We start from the raw sequence: 26,368 nt of genomic DNA on the forward strand, positions 1-26,368 counted from the left end.
TGGGAGCTAAAAAAACAACAAAAAAGCAATCACTAAAGGGAAAGATAAATAACATCCCTCTCCCCTCCGCCTCAGGGTCAAGAGAGTTCCTAAGAAAAGGTGGGGGTGGCAAAATTGCCGCTAAGTTGTCCCGGTAAAGACTTTCCCGAGGAAAACATCAATACTGCTTCACAGATTGCTTTTTTCTTCGCGACATGTTTCAAAGGTTGGAGAAGAAAAAAGTATTTTAAGAAAAGTGACTTGGAGGAAAGCGCAAGGCTCAAAGCCCCATCTTTTATCTCACCCAACCCCCCGCCCCCCCCCCCCCCCAGGAAAGGACAACACCGGGAGAGCAAAAGACAAAGATCCCAAGCAAAAAGTGAAAGTCCAGCACCTTTCCTAGGAGCCCGCTAAAACCTCAGAAGCCCTATCTGCCCCAAATTGTTAAAGCGGTCAGAACTACCCCTGTCCGGACCGAGGCGCTCGGAACCCGAGGGCGGCAATGTGAAACTCCCATTCCGAGGGCACCTCACGTTTAGCGTCAAAGCACGACGGGCGGGAGGCACCCGCTCCTTCGGGTCCTCAATTTTCCGCCAACCTTAACTTTCTTGTCATGAGAAGACGGCCGTCAGCAGGCCAGGAAAACTGCAATAAAAGACGGCTCGGTTCCGCAACGGGAGAGGAGGCGCTTGTCCCCCTCCTCCTGTCAAGGAGCCGCGGCCGCCGAGCCCCGCGCGTCCGTCCGGGTCCTCGGGGGTCGCGCTGACAGATCCGCTGGGCGGCGGCCGCTCAGCCACAGCTCGTCCCGCTCAAACTGCAGCTCCCCTCCCCCCACGCCCCGTCCCCGCGCTCCCGCCGATTCCGCCCGCCACCGCCCACTCGCAGACACCCAGTTACCCCCAACCCTACCTCCTCGCTTTTTTCGTGATTAAAATGAAGACGGACCCAGTGCCCACTCCCTGCACCCCCACCGCCTGCCAGTCCCACCACTCCCACCTCCCGAGTCCCGCTCTGCTACTTCAGTCTCTTACCGACTGCGCCAACCCTGGCCAAGCTCCGCGAACTGCCCTTGGCTTGAAGTAATTTTTGGAGATTTTTTTTTAGTGATTTTTTTCGGTGGAGTCCTATCGGCGATATACTGTCGGACAGGTTATCCCATCTCTCCCGCTAGATTGATGGGCTCAGGCATCACTCGAAAATGGCGCCGAAAGCGCTAAGGCTCCTCATTCAAATTCGTTAGAGCCAACCCCGCCGCCCCGGGGCATGCCGGGAACGCGGGCTGCCTCCACAGCTGTCAATACCTCCTACCCCCCCTTCTGTCTTTCCCAACAATTTTGCGCACGCGCCGACCCCTCCCTTCAACTCCCCAACCCTCTCTCCTTGCACATGCGCAGAATTATAGCTGTTCCCGGCTCTCCCATCACTTCCTTGGTGGCAACCCTCCTACCTCTTTTCCTTGCGCGTGCGTGCAAGTCCTCCTTTACTCAGCCTCGGAAGTAGAGAGACTGTGTGACTGTGGGCCTGAAGATCCATAGACGATATATCAGTCTATAAGCATTTAGTCTACTGTTCGAGGAAAACACATAAGGGTGCAGCTTAAGCGAAAAGAAAAATGTCCTATTGCCAGTGTCTAAACTAACAACGGAATGTGTCTCCGAGACCATCTGTATTGCATGGATACACGCGTACTTAAAACAACCCCGCCTGTGTGCAGAGCTCTTGCTGTATGGCAACGCTTTGCAGGAGTTATCGCATATAAGCTTCAGAACAACTTTATGAGGTAGGTACTATTATTTTGTTTGCAGACCAGGAAACCAAGACTGAGAGACTTAAAGTAATTTGCCAGGTAGCAAGCATGTGGATGAGTCCGCATCTGTCAGATTCTGGAGCCCGAGGCATTCTCCTTGCTGTGCAATCCAACGGGAGCACACACAGCAGGCGTGGTTTCCCCTGTTCCACAACCGTGTGTGTGTGTGTGTGTGTGTGTGTGTGTGTGTGTGTGTGTGTGTGTGTGTGTAGTTTAGGAGTACTTAAATTTTGCCGTAGTCCTCCCCGGTCCTGTTGCAAAGACGCTTTCGTCGAATCCAGTTTACCTCACCATCGTACTTGTCCTTATGGGCAGTCTATGGGTGTCACGTAGTTTAATTTTTTTTTTTAAAAAAAAAGGCCTGTTAAGTGAACTGAATCTAGCAAAGATGGGTTTCCATTGTGTGACACACTGATAAAGTAATAATACCTAGTTACCACATATTGTCTGTGACAGGCACGGTGCTCAACTATTTATGGATAGATCCTGTTTATATCTCACAACAGCCCTAAGAAGTAGGTAATATCCCCGTTTTACACATGAAACCCGAGACTCAGATCAAGGAACTTGCCTCAAAGTATTACAACTAGTAAGTGGAAGCACAAGACCTAGGCAAATCTGTGTCCACCTTAAAAACGAGGTGCTACGATGCAAGTAAAATGATGATAAACTTGTCAGTATTTTAACACCTTCCTTAAAAATTTCTTTCAGTAGTTCATTTGCTTGGTAGTTATCCTTTATGCCAACAGGCTAGTTAAGATGAAAAAAAAATTTAAACTGCAATTGATCCGAAATTATTAGATTTTAAGATTATTTTTGATTGGTTACCTTTTTCCTGATTCCAAATTATAATGCAGTTTCTAAAGAATCCAACAGTTTAAAATCTGGGGTATTGCTGTGTTGTTTTCCTTCGTTTTTTGTTGCAAAACAATTTGTGTTTAAGTATATGAAGACATTATCTTTGTGAAGGTTAAAACAATGAATAAGTGCAGGAAGTATTAAGGAGTGAGGAAATGGAAGAAGGCTGGCACATTTGCATTATGAAGGTACAATTGAAAAAGAAATGGATTTTAGTAATTTCAGATCTAAAAGTAACATGGCTAAGTAGTATGTGTATCTTATATCTGTATGGTACTTTTGTGCACAGGTTAAGTAAGTGGACTCTGGAATCAAATTGCCTGGGTTTGAATCCCAGCCTTGCTACTTGCTAGCTGTGACCCTACAGGAGTTACTTTTTCTGACTTTGATTTTCTGTTGAAGCAGTAATGCTAATGCCTCCTTGGATGGTTGTAACGATGTAAATGAGCTAATATATTTAAGGCATTGAACAGTGCTTGGTATATTAGTAAATATCAACTAATAGTCTTTAACATTGATCTTTCAAAATGGCTTCTTTAAGAGATGTTTTAAAAGTCAAACTGTGGTTAGTGCCATTAGGAATTAGTATTCAGGTTCAAGAGTCTTTTAAAATGATAAATTAGCCTGACCTATGTTTTTTGCCAAATACAAGTAATGATTTCTGTCAGATGAATAAGGATGATAATTTGTATAAGAGTAACCTGGAAATTGAATGGTTTTATTGCTCTTTCTAAATGTTAAAGTTAAAAAAAAATCAGGCCAGTCTAAAATATATAAAGTAAAAACCATCCAAATTTCTGTAATCCAGAGATAATTACATATTCTTTGTATTTTAAAAATATAATGTACCTTTGGGGAAAATCAGCTAGAGGAAGTCTAGATAAGTGATATATTTGGGGAACTTATTTTCAAGACTATATTGAACTTCATGAATTGGTAAATTTTGATCTAGCTCCCTTTTAGTATAGTCCGTCAAGAGAATGACAATATAAAATTGATAATGTTGTTTATAAATAATACCACTGAGTGCCTACTCTGTCAGGTACTGTGCTAAGTATATATGCAATTTTCACTTGAATCCTCATAATAACGTATGAGGTGGGTGCAATTATGGTCTCCATTTTGTACAGACTAAAGTTTATATGGAGGTTACTTTTAGATTTAAGCTATTTTGTTTAAAATATTTTTTAATAAACCCAAAATATTTAATTAAAGCTCTTGATTCACTAAAATGGGAGAAAACAAAATCAAGTAACATGATTCCTATCCTATATAATGAAAGCCAAATATGCTAAGTGTCCAGTTGTCCGGTCGGCCGTTCAACCAATCAAAGCATAATATGCTAATGATATGCTAAGGCTGCTCAACCACTTGCTGTGACGTGCACTGACCAACAGGGGGCAGACAGCTGACCCATTGACCAGTCGCTATGACGTGCACTGACCATCAGGAGGCAGACACTTTGACCTGTAGGATAGCTTGCTGCTGGGGTCCGGCCAATCAGGACTGAGTGAGATGGGCTGGACATGCCCTGGAGCCCTCCAGTGGCCCCTCCCCAGCTGGCCAACCTCCTGTATCCCTCCCTGGCTCCGATTGTGTACCATGCACTGGTGGGGTCCCTTGGCCTGGCCTGCGCCCTCTCGCAATCCAGGACCCCTCAGGGAATGTCGGAGAGCTGGTTTCAGCCTGATCCTGCAGGCCAGGCTAAGAGACCCCACTGGTGCATGAATTCGTGCACTGGGCCTCTAGTGCCTGAATAAAAAGCCCAATTGAAAAAAATGAAAAGTTTTATTTGACCACAAGGGGGTGCAAATTCCTGAGTTGAATTTCAAAGGAAAAAAAATGCGTTTAGACCATAAAATTCACAGGTAAGAAACTAGTAAGAATACTTTCTCCAAATTTTAAGACTCCACAAAATGATGTACTTTATGAAAAGAAAGAACTTGATTATTTAGGTACTAAATTAGGGCAGTTTTCAGCTTTTTTCATCTCCCTCACCCCTTTCACCTATCAAGTTTGTGTCTCTACATACTCTTTACTTGTCATAACAGTAGAACTGAAGTCATAATTTAAAATCTGAAGTTTTACTTGGAAACTGGAATGCAGTCATCAGTCACCAAATAGTAAATATGGATGTAGGGTGAATGTAGGATGTAAGATGTAGGGTGGATGATGGTATGTTGGCTTCAACATATTAACTTATTTAGATAAAATTGTGAAATTTACAGGTATGTTCATATTTTAAGAAAGAATGAAGACTGTTAAAGAAGAAAGCAGTTTGAACGGTAACTTGAAAACTTATATGCACTATTGAATGTTTTAAAAAAACTTATTTAGATGGGTACCTTTTATTTTCCTGTTGGTCTTATTTCTCTGAGGGGGATTTAATTAAAAAACAACAACAAACCCTTTTATTTGGAAATAACTTTAAATTTACAAAAAATTGGGAGGAAATTGCTTCCTCTTATACAGTGTTTCTCTTTTCACAATTATGTGTGTTCATATACAATTTTTTTTTTCTGAACCATTTGAGGTTAAGTAATATACATCATGGTCCTTCACTCCTAAATTTTTGAGAGTGTATTTCTTATAAACTTCCTAATTTTCCTTGAAGTAATATTTTAATCTGCCATGATATTCCAATTTTGTAGGTTGATTCCTAGAGCATTTCTACCTCCAGACTAGGGTTAGGTACTGCATTTAGTTGTCCTGACTCTTTAACATCCTTTATTTTGGAACATTTTCATAGCCTTAAGAAAAAAATCTTTACCTTGACATCTTTGAAGAATACAGCTTGTCTCCCCACCCCCATTTCCCCCCACCCTCATTTTTAATAGAACATTTCTTATTTTGTTTTTGTCTGATGTTTCCATATAATCAGATTGAGGTTATGCAGTTCAACTGGATTACTATGCAGATGGTATGTGTCCTTCTCAGGGTATCACTTCTGGAAGCACATGATATCCATCTGTCCCTCACTGATGATGTTAATTTTGATTACATGATCCATATGTGGCTTGAGTTTTCCACTGTATAGTTAGGTGTTGTTTTTTTATTTTTCTTCCTGGCAATTAATAAGCAATTTCTGGGAAGACATTTGAAGATATATACAGCTCTTCATCAAAATTACCATTTAAGTGTATATGTTCTATCTATATTTATTTGTGTACATTTTGTAATTTTTTTCTGAATACTTGAAGGTAAATTACATACATCATGACCTTTCACCTCTAAATATTTAAGTCTAATATTTAATCATTTCGCTGTTCAAATTGTCCCAGATTTAGCTAGAGGGAAGACCTTTGGTCTGGTTCCTGTGTCTTTGTGACATGCCTACATCATTTTTTTTTTTAACTCTTCCTAACTTTGTGGTATAATAAGATGTTCTATGTCTATCTTATCCTTACCCTGCCCCACCCTGGAATTAACCTTTTCTCTAAGGAGCCCTCTTAGTGGAGAACTGTATTAGAAACCAAGGCTATGTATGCTCATTGTTACTGAGGTATCTCTGCTTCTTGGATCTTTCAGAGGCAGAGCTAGGATATATATGCATATATATATATATATATATATATATATATATATATGAATACACCAGTATATACATATATGTTAATGGCATGGGTTTAATTTTAAATTATTTTTATTATAATTGAAATGTCATAGCAATTTCATGAAGTTCTGAATAAAGGCAATGAAATCATAGTCCACATAAACAACTCACATTTTTCATTTTCCCTTTGTTAATGTCTATACATCTATTTTTATAGGGTTTTAGTGCGAAATTATTTTGTCTTTTTCAACTAAACATGTCATAACCATCTGAGTTACATAACCATCTGAGTTACTATATCATTTTTACAACCTTCATTCCAAATGGCTGGGCTACATATTTCATATCATTTAGCCAATTCTGCCATTCATTTATTTCTGGCATTTAAGTTGTTTCCAATATTTTGCTTTTGTTAAAAATTCTGAACTGAACCCTTTTATGCATATACCTTTCCTAATTGACTTTCTTATTTATTTGCTTGTTTATTGGAAGATTTCCCAGATATGAGAATAGCAGTTCTCAAAATGTAGGTATGTTTTGATGGGTTTGATATGTACTAGCTAGCACACAGAATTAACCAAGCATTTACCATATCAGAATTGGATAAATAAAGATGAAAAGAATCTAGTCTCTGTTAGCAAGGTGCTGGAAGTCTATTGGAAGAACCATAAATTTTTTTAAAATTGTAGTTTGATAAATATAGAGGAAGAGCTTATAATTCAGGTTAGGAGTACGCGGCTCAGAAAACCTTTACAGGGTGGGGGGGGCAATGGTAAGATATGTACACATATAATACCTTAATAAAAATTTGAAAAGAAAAAAAAAAAAAAAAGAAAACCTTTACAGGAGGAGGTTATAATTGAGCTGTGTCTTGAAGTACAGCTTGATAGAGTTGTCTTGAAGGATACCTTAGTGGAGCCTTAAAGGACTGGAGTTACCCCAGTGTAAAAGAGAGTAGAAGTAGGCCATAGAAGCATTTAAAGCAGAACCACTGTAGTATGAAAAACCAGGGAGGTTCAAGAAAATTCAGGTAGTTAATGTGATTTGTTGCCTAGGTGTCTTTGGAGGAGGTGAGAAAGTTAAGTCTGATAAGTGGATAGAGGTTAAACCATGAAGGGCCTTGCATGTCACCTTTATATTGGAAATTCTTAGACCAATGAGTAATATGATCAGATTTATATTTTAGAAATTTACTTTAACAAGGGTACTGGAGAACAGATTAGAAAATCCAAGAAACATGAAAAAAAAAAACAACCCTCCTCACATTTGTGATATCAGTAAAGTAAAGAAAGGCTAGTGGCAATGTAAATTAAAACAGACCTTTTGGAAAGTAATTTAGTGATACATAAAAAAGGGTTATAAAAATATTCATATTTTTCCTTTCAGAAACTCTAATTTCAGGAATCTAGTCTAGGTGAAATAAATCCGAAATATGGGGGGAAATCTATACAGGAGCCTCATTCAAGCATTAAAAATAATAATAAAAAAAGGGGATAGGAGAATGAAATGTCTAATAATAGGAAAATTATTAATTAAGTTATGGAATATGTACTGCATTTGCTATTAGCGTCATCACAAAATGATGCATATCAACATGGAAAATGTTATGAAGTGCAAAATATAAAGAAGTATAATTAGCATGATTATAACTACATCTAAAAACACACAGAGAATGCCCAGCTGGTGTGTTCAGTGGTTGAGCATAGACCTATGAACCAGGAGGTCAGGGTCCGATTCCTGGTCAGGGTACATGCCCAGGTTTCAGGCTCAATCCCCAGTAAGGGGTGTGTAGGAGGCAGCCTATCAGTGATTCTCATCATTGATATTTCCATCTCTCCCTTTCCCTCTCCCTTCCTCTCTGAAATAAATAAATAAATAAATAATATATTTAAAAAAAAACACAGACAAAAATATACTTAAGCAAAAACTTTCAACCCATATTAATGTTTTCTAATCAAAGTTAAAAATAAAAATATACATGTTAAAAGGCCAATCTAAAATTTGGAATTGTTGACACCACCAAACTATGCTTCCAAGGAACACTTGTGTTCTATGATCTAGACCAGTGATTCTGAAACTGAGAATTTGTTGAAAGCTGTAAATCCTTTCTCTAGATTTATGTACACGGGTTTGCATAATTTCAGAAATGGATGATGCCTGATACGAGATCCTGAAGAAAAACAGAAAAAACTGTATGAACAGTTTTTAATATATATATATGATGGTCCTCCCAAAGATGTCCATGCCCCAGAATCAATGAATATGTTATGTTACATGGCAGGGTTGCAAATAGAATTAAGGTTTGAAAACAGATTATCCCAGATTATCTGAGTACGCCCATTGTAATTATAAGGTTCTTCTAAATGTGGAAGACAGAAGAGTAAGAGTCAGTGTCAGAGTAGTAAGATGTGAGAAAGACTCAACCAGCTATGGATCTAAAATTCCTTTACAGTTAATAATGGTTAATATTTATTGAAGAAGTTTGAACTTTCCCCTCTTTTTACCAATAAGGATACTTGGATATGGATAAACCCATTTGTTGCAGTTATCTACTTTCTGAAAAATTAGTGTGATAATGCTGGCCTTAGATTAAATATTAAAAACAATGTTTTGAAATGTTTTTAAAATAATGTAATTTTCATAAGAGCTTAATAAAGAAAATTTAACCTATTCAGGTTTGGAGTCATAGAATCTTTTTTTTTCACATAACTTTTATTACAGTATGTTGTTAGTATTATTCTATTTTATTATTTCTTATTGTTGTTTACCTTTTTTTTCTTTCTTTATTGATTAAGGTATTACATATGTGTCCTTATCCCCCCATTGCCCCCCCCACCTCCACCTCCCACTCATGCCTCACCCCCCTGGTGTCTGTGTCCATTGGTTGTGCTTATATGCATGCATACAAGTCCTTTGGTTGATCACTCCCCCTAACCCCCACCCTCCCCTACCTTCCCTCTGTGGTTTGAGCATCTGATCGATGTTTCTCTGTCTCTGGATTTGTTTTTGTTCATCAGTTTATCTTATTAATTATAATCCACAAATGAGTGAGATCATGTGATATTTATCTTATTTTGCTTAGCATAATGCTCTACAGCTCCATCCATACTATTGCAAATGGTAGGCGTTCCTTCCTTTTTACAACAGCGTAGTATTCCATTGTGTAGATGTACCACAGTTTTTTAATCCACTCATCTGCTGATGGGCACTTAGGCTGTTTCCAAATCTTAGCTATTGTAAATTGTGCTGCTATGAACATAGAGGTGCATAAATCCTTTCTGATTGGTGTTTCTAGTTTCTTGGGATATATCCTAGAAGTGGGATCACTGGGTCTAATGGGAGTTCCATTTTTAGTTTTTTGAGGAAACTCCATACTGTTCTCCACAGTGGCTGCACCAGTCTGCATTCCCACCAGCAGTGCACGAGAAACCCCATTGCATGGGAGAACATATTTGCTGATGTTATCTCCAATAAGGGTTTAACCTCCAACATTTACAGGGAACTCATACAACTTATCAAAAGGAAGGTAAACAACCCAATTAAAAAATGGGCAACAGACCTAAAAAGATACTTTTTGAAAGAGGACAGAAGGAAGGCCAAGAGACATATGAAAACGTGCTCAAGGTCACTAATCATCTGAGAGATGCAAATCAAAAAACGACAATGCGGTACCATCTCACACCTGTCAGAATGGCTATCATCTACAAATGACAAGTGCTGGCGAGGATGTGGAGTCATAGAATCTTAACAGCAAAAGCATGATTCTGTAATTGCCACCATTGTCAGAGTGCCCCCTGTAGTTACTGAGAACAAATTCATTTCCACCTATCCGTGATAACCCTTATCTTCAACCAGAAGATAACTGAACCTCCACTCCCCCCAAATCCTTTTGTTTCTTTGATGGCTTTATGATTTTAAACCCTTTACTATCTTGGCTCCCTTCTTCTGGTTATTCTTCATGATAATAGGGCCTCTCTCAAAAGTGACATCCAGAATGGTAAATCATCTACTATATTTGGTCTGAAATATATACCAAGGGTTGGTTAACTTTGTATCCTAGCCATTAAAATGTTTGTTTTGGGGGAATAATTTTAAATAATAAAAAAGACTATAAATAATACAAATAGATCTATTCTTGGCCCTTTATCAAAACTGAAGGAGAAAGGAAAGTAATATATTGTTAAGGGCCTTCAGAAGCAATGCAGTCTGTTGGAGATTATATTGAATTTTCAGTCCCTGTGACACTCCCAGGTTCAAAGTGGGCAAGCATCAATTAATCTACTCCCTGCCATACTATAAATAGCTTAAGCTAAACTGTACAAGAGAAAAATGAAAAGGAGCATATTATACAACCATGAAATAGTCTAGAATCTTGTCTGTAAATGTCCAGCTTGGGGAAAAGGAGAACTTGTTTTATGCCAGGGTGTTAAAAGTGACTGAATAAACATGAGGCATCTTCTCAGATATCAATTTTACTCAGAGATTTTTTAAGAGATTTATAAGCAGTATATTTATACTACATATAGGATTATTATGGTATATCATGCAACATTTATATTAAATTTAAGACAAAACATGAAACTAAAGAAAATTATAGCTTGGGATCAGTCTTCTAGGCAATTATTCATTCTTCTCTGCTATTAACTACACTTTTGTGAAAAAGTTTGAGGAGCAATGACTTTGATGGTTATTCATGAAATAGGGGTAAATCTAGGGGAGATTTACTACAGACAGTAGTGTGGTAAAGGCCTGGAGGAGGTGGATGTGGGGTGAAGAAGGTCAATGGGGAAGAAAGGGAGACATCTGTAATGCTTGCAACAATAAAGATTTTTTTAAAAAGAAATAGGGATAAATCTGGGAAAAGGCATGAAAGATCTATACACTGAAAACTGTAAATATTGCTGAGAGGAATTAAAGATGACTTAAATAATTGGAAAGATATATCTGACTCATGGATTCATATTGTTAAGATGTCAGTTCTCCCCAACTTGATCTATAGATTCAACATGATCCAAATTAAAATCCCAATAGGCTTTAAAAAAATTGACAATCTCATTCTAAAATTCATATAGAAATGCAAAAATCTAGAATAGCTGAAACAACTAATTTTGACAAAAAGACCAAAGTTGGAGGGCTGACACTACCTGATTCCAAGACTTATTATAAATCTACAGTAATCAAAATAGAATCCATTAGTATGAAACAAATAGATAAATGCAGCAAAATACAGAGTCCAGAAAGACCCATATACATAAGGACAACAGGTTTTTGACAAAGTGCAAAGGTAATTCAATGAAGAAAGAATATATTTTTTTCAAACATGGTTCTGGAAGAATTGAATATCCATATACAAAAATATGAACTTTGATTCATATGTCATACCATATAGAAAATTAATTCAAAAGTGGTCACAGATCAAAATATAAAACCTAAAGTTACTATAATAGAAGAAAACAAGAAAATTTTTGTGATTCTGAGTTAGACAGATTTCTTAGATGTGATACCAAAAGTACAATTTATAAATGAATGAATTGATAAATTGGACTTAATCAAATTTTACAAACTTCTATTCTTTAAAAGACATTGCTAAAAGAAAGAACAAACTACAGACTGGGAGAAATATTTGCAAAGCATATAATAAAAGATTTGTATCAAGAAAATAAACTCTCAAAACTGAACAATGAAAAAACAAGTCTCAATTAAAAAATGGACAAGAGACTTGAATAGTCACTTCACCAAGAAGATACCTGGATAATAAACAAGCATATGAAAAGGCATTCAACTTTATTAATCTCATTAGTCTTTATGGAAAACTAAGTAAAACTATGATGCAACAACCAGTTATCTGTATATATAAAAAAGGTATAAATATTTATTAGAACAGCTAAAATTAAAAGTGATGTTGAGGATGTGGAGGAATTGGAACTCTGATACACTTCTAATAGGAATGTAAAATTATAAAATCAGTCTGGAAAACAGTTTGTCAATTTCTTAAAAAAGTTAAACATATCCCAACATATGATCTAGCCATTTCAGTCTAGGTATTTTCCCAAGAAAGGGAAGCATGTGTTCCTACATAGATCTGTACATGAATGTTCATAGCAGCTTTATTTTTAACAGTCTCAAATTAGAGGCAACTCAAATGTCTGTCAACTGGTGAACAGATTGTGATTTAGTCATACAATGGCTTACTACTCAGTAATAAAGAGGAATGAACTGTTACATGCAACAACATGGATGAATTTCAAAATAACATTCTGAGTGAAGAGACAGAGTTGAGAACATACATATGATTATACATATATAAAATTCTAGAAAATACAAGCTAATCTATAGGAACAAAAGACCAGGGTTGCCTGAGGAGAGAAGTGTTAAGGAGGGAAGGATTACAAAGACGCAGGGAAAACCCTTAGGGATGTTGGATATGTTCACTGTCTTATTCTGGTGATGGTTTCATGGGTGTATACATGTTAAAACATCAATTGTACACTTTAAATACACATGTTAAAAGTTATCAGTTGTATACATTAAACATGTATGGCTTATTGAATATCAATTATCCTATATAATAAAAGCCTAATATGCAAATTGACTGAACAGCAGAACAACCGGTCACTGTGATGTGCATTGACCACCAGGGGGCAGATGCTCAACACAGGAGCTACCCCCTGGTGGTCAGTGCTCTCCCACAGCGGGAGCGCTGCTCAGCCAGAAGCCCTGAGCTGGGCTCACTGCTGGTGAGCACAGCGGCAGTGGTGGGAGCCTCTCCCACCTCCGCAGCAGCACTAAGGATGTCTGACTGCTGGCTTAGGCCCGCTTCCTCCGGGGAGCAGGCCTAAGCCAAGTGTTGGACATCCCCCGAGGGCTTCCAGACTGCTGGAGGGCACAGGCCGGGCTGAGGGAACCCCCTGAGTGCACGAATTTCATGCACTGGGCCTCTAGTGCCTTAATAAACCTTATAATAAATATATTTTTAAATGTATCTAGAGAAAAGGAAAATAATTTCAATTGTAATATAAAAGGGAATTAACATTTATTTGAAACATACTAAGGGGCAAGTACTGGATAGATGCTTTAATAAGAATTATAGTATAAACAAATATATCATTTGTTGTGTGCCAGTTCCCTGACCGGGAATTGAACCTGTGACCTTTCGGTATAAGGGACAATGCTCAATCAACTGAGCCACACTGGACAGGGCTCATATATTGTAACTTTGAGTAAAATTGTTTCTTCAGTGTTTAGTTTAAGAAAAATTTAAGAAAAGAAACAGTTTCTTAAAGAAAAACATTTTAATGTTACAGAAATATCTATATGTTGGTAACATTTCTCCAGAAATATCCTATATAATAAAAGAGTAATATGCAAATAACCGTACCTCTGCTACGCCCACAAGCCATGTCCACCAGCCAATCAGGAGTGAGTATGCAAATTAACCCAACCAAGATGGCTGTGGCCACGGAGCGAGCAGGAGGCTTGGGTTTCCCCAGCAATGGAGGAAGCCAAGCTTTCCGCACACCCTGGCTGGCCCTGAACTCAACTCAAGGCTACAAAGTTTCAATTATAGAAATAAATAAATCCCAATAAAAATGGCGGCAGCCACAGAGGTGGAGAGCAGGAGGTTTGGGTTGCCCCCGGCGATGGAGGAAGCCAAGCTCCCACAGCCCTGGCCTGCCTTGGCCTCCTCTACAAAGTTTCAATTATAGAAGATAAATAAATCCCAACAAAAATGGCTGTGGCCACGGAGCGAGCAGAAGGCTTGGCTCTGCTCCAGGCTACAAAGTTTCAATTGTAGAAGATAAATAAACCCCAGATACCAGGGCCTCTGCTTGGGTTTCCAGGGGGCGTGGCCGGCCTGCAAACCACCACAGGCCCCTCACCCAGGCCGCCCCACTCCCCAAGGAAACCCCCACCCTGATCCGGGACACCCTTCAGGGCAAACCAGCTGGCCCTCACCCATGCACCAGGCCTCTATCCTATCTAATAAAAGAGTAATATGCAAATTGACCGAACCTCTGCCACACCCACAAGCCACGCCCACAAGCCAATCAGGAGCAAATATGCAAATAAACCCAACCAAGATGGCTACGGCCACAGAGAGCAGGAGGGAGGCTTGGGTTTCCCCGGTAATGGAGGAAGCCAAGCTTTCCGCCTGCCCTTGCCAGCCTAGGCCTCCACTGAAGGCTACAAAGTTTCCATGATAGAAGATACATAAATCCAAACAGAAATGGCGGCAGCCATGGAGCTGGAAAGAGCAGGAGGCTAGGGTTGCCCATGGCGATGGAGGAAGCCAAGCTTCTTCAGCCCTGGCCGGCCCAGGCCTCTGCTTAAGGCTACAAAGTTTCAATTATAGAAGATACATAAATCCCCAAAAAAATGGCTGCCACCTCAGAGCAAGCAGAAGGCTTGGCTCCACTTCAGGCTACAAAGTTTCAATTATAGAAGATAAATAAACCCCAGATACCAAGGCCTCTGCTTGGGTCGCCAGTGGGCATGGCAGGCCTGCAAACCACCACAGAACCCTCGCCCAGGCCGCTGCATGCCCCAAGGGAACCCCCACCCTGATCCGGGACACCCTTCAGGGCAAACCAGCTGGCCCCCACCCATGCACCAGGCCTCTATCCTATCTAATAAAAGAGTAATATTCAGATTGACCATTACTCCAATATACAAGATGGCTGCCCCCAGGTGGTCAAATATCCTGCCCCCATGTGGACACAAGATGGCCATCACAAGATGGCCAGCAAGGGAGGGCAGTTGGGAGGGAACAGGCCTGCAAGGGAGGGCAGTTGGGGGCGACCAGGCCTGCAGGGAAAGGCAGTTGGGAGGGACCCAGCCCTACAGGGGAGAGCAGTTGGGGGGGACCAGGCCTGCAGGGGAGGGCAGTTAGGGGTGACCAGGCCTGCAGAGGAGAGCAGTTGGGGGGAACCCAGGCCTACAGGGGAGAGCAGTTGGGGGCGACCAGGCCTGCAGAGAAGGGCCGTTAGGGGTGATCAGGCCTGCAGGGGAGGGCAGTTAGGGGTGACCAGGCCTGCAGGGGAGGGCAGTTAGGGGAAAACAGGCTGGCAGGGGAGCAGTTAGACATCAATCAGGCTGGCAGGGGAGTGGTTAGGGGGTGATCAGGCTGGCAGGCAGAAGTGGTTAGGGGCAATCAGGAAGGCAGGCAGGCGAGCAGTTGGGAGTAAGCAGTCCTGGATTGTGATAGGGCAGTCGGACATCCCTCGAGGGGTCCCAGATTGGAGAGGGTGCAGGCTGGGCTGAGGGACATCCCCCCATGCATGAATTTCATGCACCGGGCCTCTAGTCCTATCTAATAAAAGAGTAATATGCAAATTGATCATCACTCCAACATGATGGCTGCCCCCATGTGGACCCAAGATGGCCACCACAAGATGGCCAGCAGGGGCAGGCAGTTGGGAGGGACCAGGTCTGCAAGGGAGGGCAGTTGTGGGCGATCAGGCCAGCAGGGGAGGGCAGTTGGAAGGGACCAGGCCTGCAAGGGAGGGCAGTTGGGGGTGAGCAAGCCTGCAGGGGAGGGCAGTTAGGGATGACCAGGCCGGCAGAGGAGGGAAGTTGGGGGTGACCGGGGCTGCAGGGGAGGGCAGTTGGGGGGTCCAGGCCTGCAGGGGAGGGCAGTTGTGGCGGACCAGGCCTGCAGGGGAGGGCAGTTAGGGGAAAACAGGCTGGCAGGGGAGCAGTTAGGCATCAATCAGGCTGGCAGGGTTGTGGTTAGGGGATGATCAGGCTGGCAGGCAGAAGCGGTTAGTGGCAATCAGGAAGGCAGGCAGGCGAGCAGTTGGGAGCCAGCAGTCCTGGATTGTGAGAGGGATTTCCGACTGCCCGTTTAGGCCCAATCCTGGTAGGATCAGGTACGATAGGGCCTAAACGGGCAGTTGGACATCCCTCGAGGGGTCCCAGATTGGAGAGGGTGCAGGCTGGGCTGAGGGACACCTCCCCCCCACCCCAGTGCACGTGTTTCGTACACCGGGCCTCTAGTGTAATATAATATAAAAGCTCTGGACTAGTCAATTTGAATCTTTTCTCATGGTCTCCATAGAAATGTTTGTTTAACAGAGACACTAAACTAGTGTTAGATAGAAAATATTATTAACTGTTAAAAACATAATTTATTCAAAGACAACGAGAGATAATATCCTGGATTTTTACAATACTTAAGCGATTCCTTAGTTGCCTCACAAAGGAATCAATGTAGTAGAACATAGTCATGGCATGGCTGAGGTGTCATAATAAGACTGTACAAAGTGTAAGATTTTCAACTAGCTAAATTTAGTCATTCACTCTCTGTCCTCTGTCCATCTGCACTGTCTTCTGACAACAATAAAGTTGTGTAATCTATACATTAAAGCAATTTCTAATGATGCCAAATAAACGCAGTTCCAAGTCATTTCTATTCCCTCCTCCATGAAAGTGTACAACATTTAGATTATCCCACATATTTCCCTTACACCCCAGTGTTTGGTTGTCAAAGAAAATTGATCAGATAATATTACTACTTGCCTTCATGTAGTCTCTAAGTACATACAAAATTAGACATTAACATGAAAATATAAAGGGCTCTCTGGATTGGGAGCAGCTCTCCTGCCACATCCCATCATCCCCTAAAAGTGTACCCCTGGATCAAGTTTGTCTCCACGCCCTCCTTGGTCAGGAGCCCCTCTGTGCTGCTGAGCTGATCACTGTCTGCAGTGGTGCTGAAAGGACCTGAGACACTGATAGTGAGAACCTCAGCAGCTCCCGTGACTTATTTCTAGCCACAGCTTTTCAAACCAGCACCATTTCGAGGGACATTGACACAAGAGCCAAGTTCACTGGGGCTGGGGCTGCCACAGTAGGGGCTGGGATTGGGACTATGTTTGGGAGCCTCATCACTGGTTATGCTAGGAGCAACAGGCTCTTCTCCTATGCTCTTCTGGGCTTTGCCCTCTCAGAGGTCATGGGACTCTTTTGCCTGATGGTGGCCTTTCTCATTTGCTTCACCATGTGAAGGAGCTGTCTCCACCTCCCATAGTTCCTTCTCCCATGTCTTGTCTGCCCTGTGTGTTCCTTTATACCTTCCCAGGAAGTCTGGGGAAAGTGGTTGGCTCATGGTTTGACAGAGGGAAGACAAATAAATAAAGTATTAATAAGAGGGGGGCGGGGGAGAAAATATGAAGGATAGAAAACATCAAACCATAGAATTTTAGTTTTACTGACATTTATATATTACACTTCCTGTTTATGACTTCAGAAGTGCAACCATGTAGTGCTTCTATTAAAAACAGAATAATTGGGAACAGTTTAAGTAAATGATAACTTACCCAAAGGAAAAAACACTAAAATGACTGCTGCCTTCATTTCTGGAATTCTTATCTTTGTTGTATACAGAGTCGAATGTTTCTCAAAAATCATTTACTAATTGTGTAGTTAAAATGGAGCTTGATGGCTTTTAAAACAAGCAACCAGACATGAGTCTTAGTTCTGAATCTTACTAGTTAATGGAATACGAAAACCAAGCCAAACCACATCATATATATGTTAAAGTATATATTTTTATATATATAAATGTTATGCTTGCAAAAATTTGCTTTTTTCCTCATTTTGAGGTTTCAGTTGACTATTGTTATATATTCATTAACAATTCTGCCTGAAAGGGTAGAGGTGAAGACAATTCTTAAATAAAAGTCCCTTTACTTCACTATTAACTTGTTCTATCTGAAGCATAATTGAGTTTATTTTTTGTGACTTCAAAATGTGTGTGTGTGTGTGTGTGTGTGTGTGTGTGTGTGTGTGTGTGAAGAGAGAGAGAGAGAGAGAGAGAGAGAGAGAGAGAGAGAGAGAGAGAGAGAGAGAGAGAGAGGAGATAGAGAGAAAGAACATACATGAGCAATGACTGCTAGCTAGACATCAAAATCCATGTTCTCACTTTTTGGCCTCTCTTGCAGTTAGTTGTGGGCATGTGACTAAATTTTGGGCAATAGAATGAGAATGGGAGTTATATGCACTACTTTCAATCCCCCTGCCTAAAAAAAATTCCCCTTCCAACAGACTGAAATAGAGAAAAAAACCACAGGGATACCTTGGAATTTGGTATTGAAAGCCCAGGTACTGAAAGACCTTGGAAACTAAGTATTGAACTACTTGTTTATTTCAGCAAGAAATAAATTTGAGTCATTGATTGTACACTTGGGGATTGATTGTTATGGCAATTAGCCTACCCTGATTAATATGACACACACAACACCTATTTGCAGTGTCCCTAAGATGCACAACTACAGTGTATACCATTTACATCATAATGTATATAAATGGCATTTTCTGAAGCACACTTAAGAGGCTATAGGTGTGGCCCTGGCTGGTGTGTCTGAGTTGGTTGGAATATCATCCTGTACACCAAAAGGTGGCAGGTTTGATCCCTGGTTGGGGCACTTGTGTGAGGCAACCGATTGATTTTTCTCTATCACATTGATGTTTTTTTCTCTCCCTCCCTTACGCTCTAAAAAAATAATAAATAAAATAGAGGCTACAGGTATGTATACACATGGATAGACATAAATGCACCCCCGCCCCAAGGAGTTGTGCAATGATGTAGCTTCGTTAAACTAGCACCCACTTCCCTCTTGGGTTTTATTGCATATGAACATCAATTTGTGTAAAGGCACTTCCCTTTTGTGTCGGTGGTAACAGATTAAGGTGGAGTGGAATGGATCATATAATAAAAATGGTAAGGGAAAATCAGAATCAAATCAGACATCTTTCTTAGATTTGTTCAACTGTGTTAGCTACATGCTGTTCTTATAAACTATGATATTCTGGCATGCATTAGACCAAAAGAGTGTGTTGGGACTACCCCCTGCACCTTCACCCCCCCAGACTTACTGGTATGAGTAATAAAAATGATCTGGGTTTCACATGTCCTTATCTGTAAATGAGAGTTGGATTATATGACCTCAAAGATCCCTTCACTAAAATTATATTTATGACTACAAAGATTCTACTCTTCTAAACAAAAACTATTAAATTGAAAATATTTTTCACTCGGTCAGGATATTTTTTAGAGTAATTTTAAAGCAGTGTGTCACTTCTTTGATTACTCAGTGGGTGGACAAGTAGCAAAGCTAATGTAGAATGTGATATTGTTACTATCATAACTAGCTAGTTAATATTAATAACAGGAAAGCAGCAAAGGGAAGGCCAGACATTGTAAGCACAGTCATCTGGGCCAGTGGTCGGCAAACCGCGGCTCGCGAGCCGCGGTTTGCCGCTCTGTTGACTAAGGAGTTTGCCGACCACTAATCTGGGCAGCTTCACCAGGGTGCCCTTCACACTCCCCAGGGAACCACTAGTCCATTCCCTGCAAATCACTGGGGGAGGGGGTCCAACAAAGAGGAAGATGGGAGCATGGGTGCATAGTGAAGTTGAGATGACATAGGGAAGGTGCTTGCCTGTCAGTCTAGCTCGGAAAAAAAATATTTGGCTAGGAGGGTGGGGCCAAAGCAACACTTGGAATGCTGAAGGGTTCATTGAGTAAGCTCCCAGTTAAAATAAGCAGACAAAGGAATCTTGCTTGCTCTTATTTCTCTTGATTTGCTCCTGCTTCCTTGCAGTTGCTTGCTCTGTATTCCACACTTGCCTGCCATGTGGCCTAAGAAGCTACATGGCCCATGTCCATGTGGACCCCATATGCACCTGCAGCTGGGAACACAAGCTAAGCTAGCCAGATGCTGAACTGGACTATGAATATGGAACAAAAACTCTGGGCAGTGGCTTTAATTCTAGCTCTCCTGAAGACAAGATGGGACTTTTTCTGTGGTGGAATGGAGGGAGATGGGACCTTGGAGGAGAACTCCCTTAATGTTATATCATCAATAAAGCTTTCTAAGATACCTTATCCTCCCATGGGGCCTCAGGAAATTCTTATTCCTGCAGTACCCCAAGAGCTCCACTTCCACCAGTAACAGGTAGGGACACAGATGGCACCCCACTGGTAATGATATCTATTGAAATGATATACCATATTACAAAAAAAGTTTAAAAACCCTAAATAGATTTAGTTATTTGCCAAATTTAGTTGTTCACTGAACTGAGCAGATAAAACCTTAACTTTAAAATTTTTTTTAAATTGATTTTAAAGAGAGGAAGGGAGAGAGAAACATCGATTTGTTGTTCCACTTATTTATGCATTCATTGGTTGATTCTTGTATGTGCCCTGACCCAGGATCAAACCCATACCTGGTGTATCAGGATAATGCTTTAACTAACTGAGCTACCTGGCCAGGGCTAAAATCTTAAGTTTTACTTCCCTTATATACTTATACTCGAATGTTTCAATGTAATAATACTATAGCAAGTTTAGGATCATGGCAAAATCACCAAAGTCATAATTATCTTTGTCATAGTTAACTAAGTCATATATGGCTTAGTGCTAAATCACATTTTGGGTATAGCTTACAGAAACGAATATTTACCTGTTTGTTTGCTGGTGGGGTTCTGATCTCATGGATTTCAACTTTGGTTTAAACTAAAATATACATTATCCAGACTTGATACAGGCATGGAATTGGCTTTCATTCACATTCTTTTGCTATAAGAGAGTTGCAGAAATATGGACCTCATTCAGGGATGATGCCGTTTTATAAAGGAGAAAGGAAAGGCTCTATAATATTGTCCAAAGTGAAGTTTTGAATGTTAAGAGAAAGCCATATAAGCTGGAGTAGATAAGAAATCACAATAACACTTTTTCCCGTGCAAAAGAACAAGACAAAAGAGAAAACTTGCAATATTATTTTAAATACTAGTATACAAGTGTGGATTGTAACAGAGCATATAACAGACTGAGGATCCTCCGAGGGAAATGGGGGAGAGGGAAGAGATCAACCAAAGAACTTACATGCATAAGTGCATAACCCATGGACACAGACAATAGTGGGGTGAAGGCCTGGGGAGGGGGAAAGGGGACATCTGTAATACCTTAAACAATAAAGATACATTTTTTTTTAAATTACAGAAATTAGGAAACAATCTTTAAGATGAGTTATGGATAAATAAATTTTGGTATATCCATAAGTTGAAATGATAAGCAGATATTAAAAACATGTTTTTTAAGTATCCAATAATATGAGAAAATGGTCATTATAGACTATAAATCCATTATTCCTATCAAACAGGAATCAATCTTATTCTTTCCAACCCTGTACTCTTCCTCATGTTATTTCCTCCCCACTCCCAGTATATATAGGAGCATAATGGAAGAAATGTTTTAAGGAGAGATGCATAGTTAGCGAGTTTTAAAGCTTAAAGGGATTTCAGAGATCACTTAGTCAAAATCCATCATTTTACAAAGGAAACTGACACTCTGGAAAATTAAATGTCTCATCTAAGGTCTCAATCCCAACATTGCCACTTGGTGAAAACTAGGTTTCCTTACTCTCCAAATTTGGCACATTGTACCTTCTACTACAACATGCTACATTTGAGGCTGAGTCAGACCAGATTACAATGGTCCCCCCTTATCCACTGGGGGTATGTTCCAAGATCCTCAGTGGATGCCTGAAACCTGGGATTCTACTGAACTCTATATATGCTATATTTTTTTCCTATACTTACATACCTCGTCATTTCAAGGAAGCACCTTACAGCTTCTCTTTGGCACATCCAAATTGCCAGGTATCACCACTCTTGAACTTGAGGGCAATTAATAAGTAAAGTAAGGGTTACTTGAATGCAAGCACTGTAATACCACAACAGCTGATCTAAACAGAGTTGTCTACTAAGTGACTAAAAGGCCTATAGCATATACTTGTGGATAAAGGGATGATTCACGTCCCAGGTAGGACAGAGCTAGATGGCATGAGATTTCATCATGCTACTCCACACAATGTGCAATTTAAAACTTATGAATTGTTTATTTCTGGAAATTTCCATTTAATATTTTTGGACTATAGTCATTGACCTCTGGTAACTGAAACCCTGGAAAGCAAAATCAGGGATAAATGAATACAGGTTAGACCAAAGAGTATGAACTTTATTCTATCTATCCTTTTTTATTGGGGTGGGGGGGGAAGGTGGGGGCGGGAGAGTAGGTGATACAGGGCACAAGGGAATGATAATGATCAGTCATAAAATATCTGTGGATATCATCTATATTTTTTCATAATTCTAAGTCTTTAACTGTGTTCTTATTCAGTACAATTTTAAAAATTCTTGGGGAAGAACTCAAATAATTTCTTTGTCTCACATAAATAATATTGAGTAATGGGAGTGACTAGATTACAACTTATAACTATTTTATTTATTCATTTGCTTTTGTCTGTCTCTTCCTCTAGAATGTATCTTCCAGGAGGGCAGGCCTATATCTTTTTTTGTTGTTGATTCCAGTGCCTAGCAAGTGTTTGACATATAAAGGATGTTCAATAAGTATTTTAATAAGTTCAATAGGTAAGTGAATCAATGAATAAATGATAGCCATAATGATAATGCAATAATCCTTTATTTACTTTGACTAGATTTATTCTGGAAATTTCCCCAAGTTTGTCATTCCATCACCACTCAAAATTAATTTTAGAATTGGGTGAATCTACTCTATTCTTCATATGCTCTGCATTTCAGTCTAGCACAAGTGAAATGTTTTATAATATTAATTTAGGACTCTTAAAACTCTTGTGCCAAATTTGTTAAGTTTGGGAATTACCTTGACAAGTAATTTTAATTTTTATATTTTTATCCACAGATGAATGTGTACACTTACACCATAAACTAGTGGTGTACATGTGAAATTAAACTGATGATAAGTCAGAAGGCAACACTGCTGGGTGAGCATGTTTAGAATTAGAAAAAAAAAGCAAGATGGTATGCCTTGAAAAATACAAGCATTAGGCTGAAATAAGTATACATTTAAACTTATATTCTCAAATTAAGTGTAAGTTTAAAACCTGACAAAAAGAAGTAAATAATATTTTAAGAAGCACATTTTTTCCTTAAAGGTAAGATATTAAAGCAAAACAAAAACAAAACACTGAGCCTAAATTTAAATAATGACCTCAGTTTTAAAAGTCAGTGCACTTAAAATTTTTCTCCTTAGATTTATTTTCAATATTAATATGTATAGAGAATTAAAATATATTTTACAGCAAAATTTTGCCAGATGAAGAAGCTTTAAAATGTTGGCCTTATAGACCATTTCTAGGATTTTATCCTAATTTAGGAAATAATCTGAAATTTAAAACAGATTTATGCATCAAAAAGTTCATAACAACACCATTTATAAGAAAGTAAGGAAAATAGCTTTAATGACCACTTAAGGATAGTACTCAGTGACTATTTCAGTCATTGAAATGTTTTGCAGTGTTTAAAATAACTTAAGGAAACATTTCTGATAAATTGTTATGAAAAAAGGCAGTGTACTTAAGCAAACAGTTTAAACTTCATAAGCTTAAAAAACTACATGGAATATGTGAATTGCAGGTCATATCTTTATTGATTTCAGAGAGGAAGGGAAAGGGAAAGAGATAGAAACATCAATGATGAGAGAGAATCATTGATTGGCTGCCTTCTGCACGTCCCCTACTAGGGGGACGCAACCCAGGCATATGCCCTTCACTGGAATCGAACCTGGGACCCTTCAGTCTACAGGCTGATGCTCTATCCACTAAGCCAAACCAGCTAGGGCTCCTGTTTTTATTTAAAAATATTTTCAAAATTTTCTTTACCTATGTGTACAACTTTTATAATCAGACAAAGAAATCCTTTACTTGTCATAAATAAGTGATTATGTTCCAATAATGTTTTCAGTATCATCATGTGAATATAAATATTGTTGACCAAAAGAAAAGTTTGATATTATCTAAATCCAAATAATGGACTTTCCAAAACAAACACTGATACATATCCTATAACTTATAAATTATAATGGTTTAGTATAATTTACTAATTATTTTGATATGGTGGGCTCTCACTATGTTTGTTGATGGTTGATGATGGAGATACCTCAATTCATTTACCAAGTTCCTTGAATCTGTCAGTTAATAAATCCCCCAACAAGAGTTTAATGATATGGTATGATGTCAAAAAGCTGTCCATAATATTGTCATTAGTTTGTGTGGTGCACTTTTTTTATTATTAAATATATTTTTATTTATTTCAGAGAGAAAGAGATAGAAACATCAGTGATGAGAATCATTGATGGGCTGCCCTTGACTGGAATTGAACCCGGGACCCTTCGTCTGCAGGCCAACGCTCTATCCACTGAGCCAAACCAGCTAGGGCTATGGTGCATTTTTGCAAACTATTATTTTGTACATCAAAAAGAATAGTCTCTTAAGTGCTAAATTTTTTCTAACACAAAAGAGAAAATTTCTTCTTAGCTTGTTTATTTTGGCCAGCTGTGAGCTTCAGGTAATATTGTGTGATCTGACATCACCAGTAAAAAAGGTTTCTTGGGGAAATAACTGGCAACAACATTTTACCTTGTAGAGTTGTTATAAGTTTTAGAGATCAAATATGCAAAGTGCCTGGCATAGTAAATGGTGGCTGTTATAATAATATATATCATAATTATGACTTCTTATCTATTATATTCCTATATGTAGGGTGAATTAAAAAGTACACAGTGCAATCTATTTAAAAACATTTTTCTAGACTTTCAGATAAAGATAGGAGTGAAGGAAGACCACAAAATATTCCTACCCAAACACTTTACAAAATGGGCAAAACAAAGAACAGTAAAAATTCTTTTAACAACATTACTAGAAGTAACCAGAAAATATCCACAACCTAGACCAACAAGGGCCAAAATAATATTGTTATTTCAAAACAAATAAATTTGGGACAGCAAGAAATGAAATAGACATAGCTAGAATTGACTTCTCACCAAAAGGAAAAACTGGTAATCCCAGCACATCACCTTAGTCAACTCATTCTTCAATTCTCCAAGTCAATTATGACTTCTCTCTCTGAAATCTCCCACATCTACCTGCTCCTTACTTCAAACTCTTGTTTCATTGATAAATAGAAGCTGTCACAAGAGAAACGTATGTTTCTCTCACTAAATCTACCAACCTGCTTTAATCTCTACTCATATATTGTCTCCCTTCCTTTATAAAGGATCAACTATCCCTGCTTTTATCTAAGGCAAGACCCTCCACTTGTGCCCCGGATCCCATGTTCCATAGTCCAGGACTATGTTCTTGTGATTATACTCTCCATTCCCTGCATCCTCAATTTCTCTCTCTCTACTGGATTATTCCAATAAGTAAACATACTGTAATATTTCCCATCCTAAAAATAGCATCACCCTAGACCCCATGTCCCCCTCTACTTATATGGTGACTAGGAGTCCATTTTTCTGCTCCCCTATATAACAAAACTTTTCAAAGACTGTGTATACTTGCAGTCTCCACTTCTTCACTTTACATACTATCTCTTCAATCCAATCTAATTAGGATTATTGTCTTCACAGCTCCACCTAAACTGCTCCTGCTGAGATCATGATTACCTTCTTGCCAGGTCATTTTACTCTTCCTAAATGTTTGGGGCCCCCATGCATATTCCTCACTCTTTTTCTTTTTCTCCATCAACATTCATTTCCCTCTAGGTCATCTCATCCAATTTTTCTGGTATATTGTCTATATTTTTAGGACTTCTAAAATTTGTATAAGATCTGAACTCATATCCAACCTTCTACCTGGGGACTCTATTTAGATGCCTAATAAGGACCTCTAAGTTAGCACATTCAAAACAAATCTCATTTTCTTCTCCAATTCAATTTGTCTCCTTCATGTCAGTCAACAGCATTATTTTCACATATTTGCTTAAGGCAAAAACCTAGAAATTGTTCTTAATTGCCAATTATTAAGCTATTGTCTCTTAGCAATAAACCTTTCCATTCTCTGCTTTGTGATGCTGGGATTGGGACTTTACAAACTAAAGTACATTTCTACTTTACCAGCTGAATCCCTGTTACAGTCTCTCAACAAGGGGCATTAGAGAAAGACTAAGAATCAAGAAGAGAGAACAAGAACTTGCTCCGTGGTTTTCTGCATCTTGGTTTTCAGCATTGCCCCAGTTATGGTCCTTCATCTTGACAGCAGCAGTTAGCTCCAAAGTTCACCTATTTTATACTCTCCTGTAACCAGCCTCAACATACCTGCTCAGAGGTACCACCAGCAAATGGGCAG

The 26,368-nt window shown here is 39.4% G+C and overlaps 2 long non-coding RNA genes and 1 pseudogene across 3 annotated transcripts in view; 2 read left to right on the forward strand and 1 right to left on the reverse strand.

Moving 5' to 3' along the window:
* Positions 1 to 26,368, reverse strand: part of LOC308245149 — a 154,458-nt gene that overhangs the window by 113,168 nt on the left and 14,922 nt on the right. The gene's annotated exons all lie outside the window — the stretch shown is intronic.
* Positions 1,461 to 24,456, forward strand: LOC308245150. Its single transcript, XR_013960217.1, has 5 exons — positions 1,461 to 1,759; positions 4,873 to 4,929; positions 22,520 to 22,631; positions 22,924 to 23,005; positions 24,337 to 24,456. It is a non-coding gene; the product is annotated as an uncharacterized lncRNA (long non-coding RNA).
* On the forward strand, positions 5,535 to 17,202 carry LOC308243282 (ATP synthase F(0) complex subunit C2, mitochondrial-like; annotated as a pseudogene). Its single transcript has 2 exons — positions 5,535 to 5,564; positions 16,841 to 17,202. The product of its transcript is annotated as an ATP synthase F(0) complex subunit C2, mitochondrial-like (transcript).

The sequence above is a fragment of the Plecotus auritus genome (assembly GCF_963455305.1).
Source record: "Plecotus auritus genome assembly, chromosome: 3".
Classification (NCBI taxonomy): domain Eukaryota; kingdom Metazoa; phylum Chordata; class Mammalia; order Chiroptera; family Vespertilionidae; genus Plecotus; species Plecotus auritus.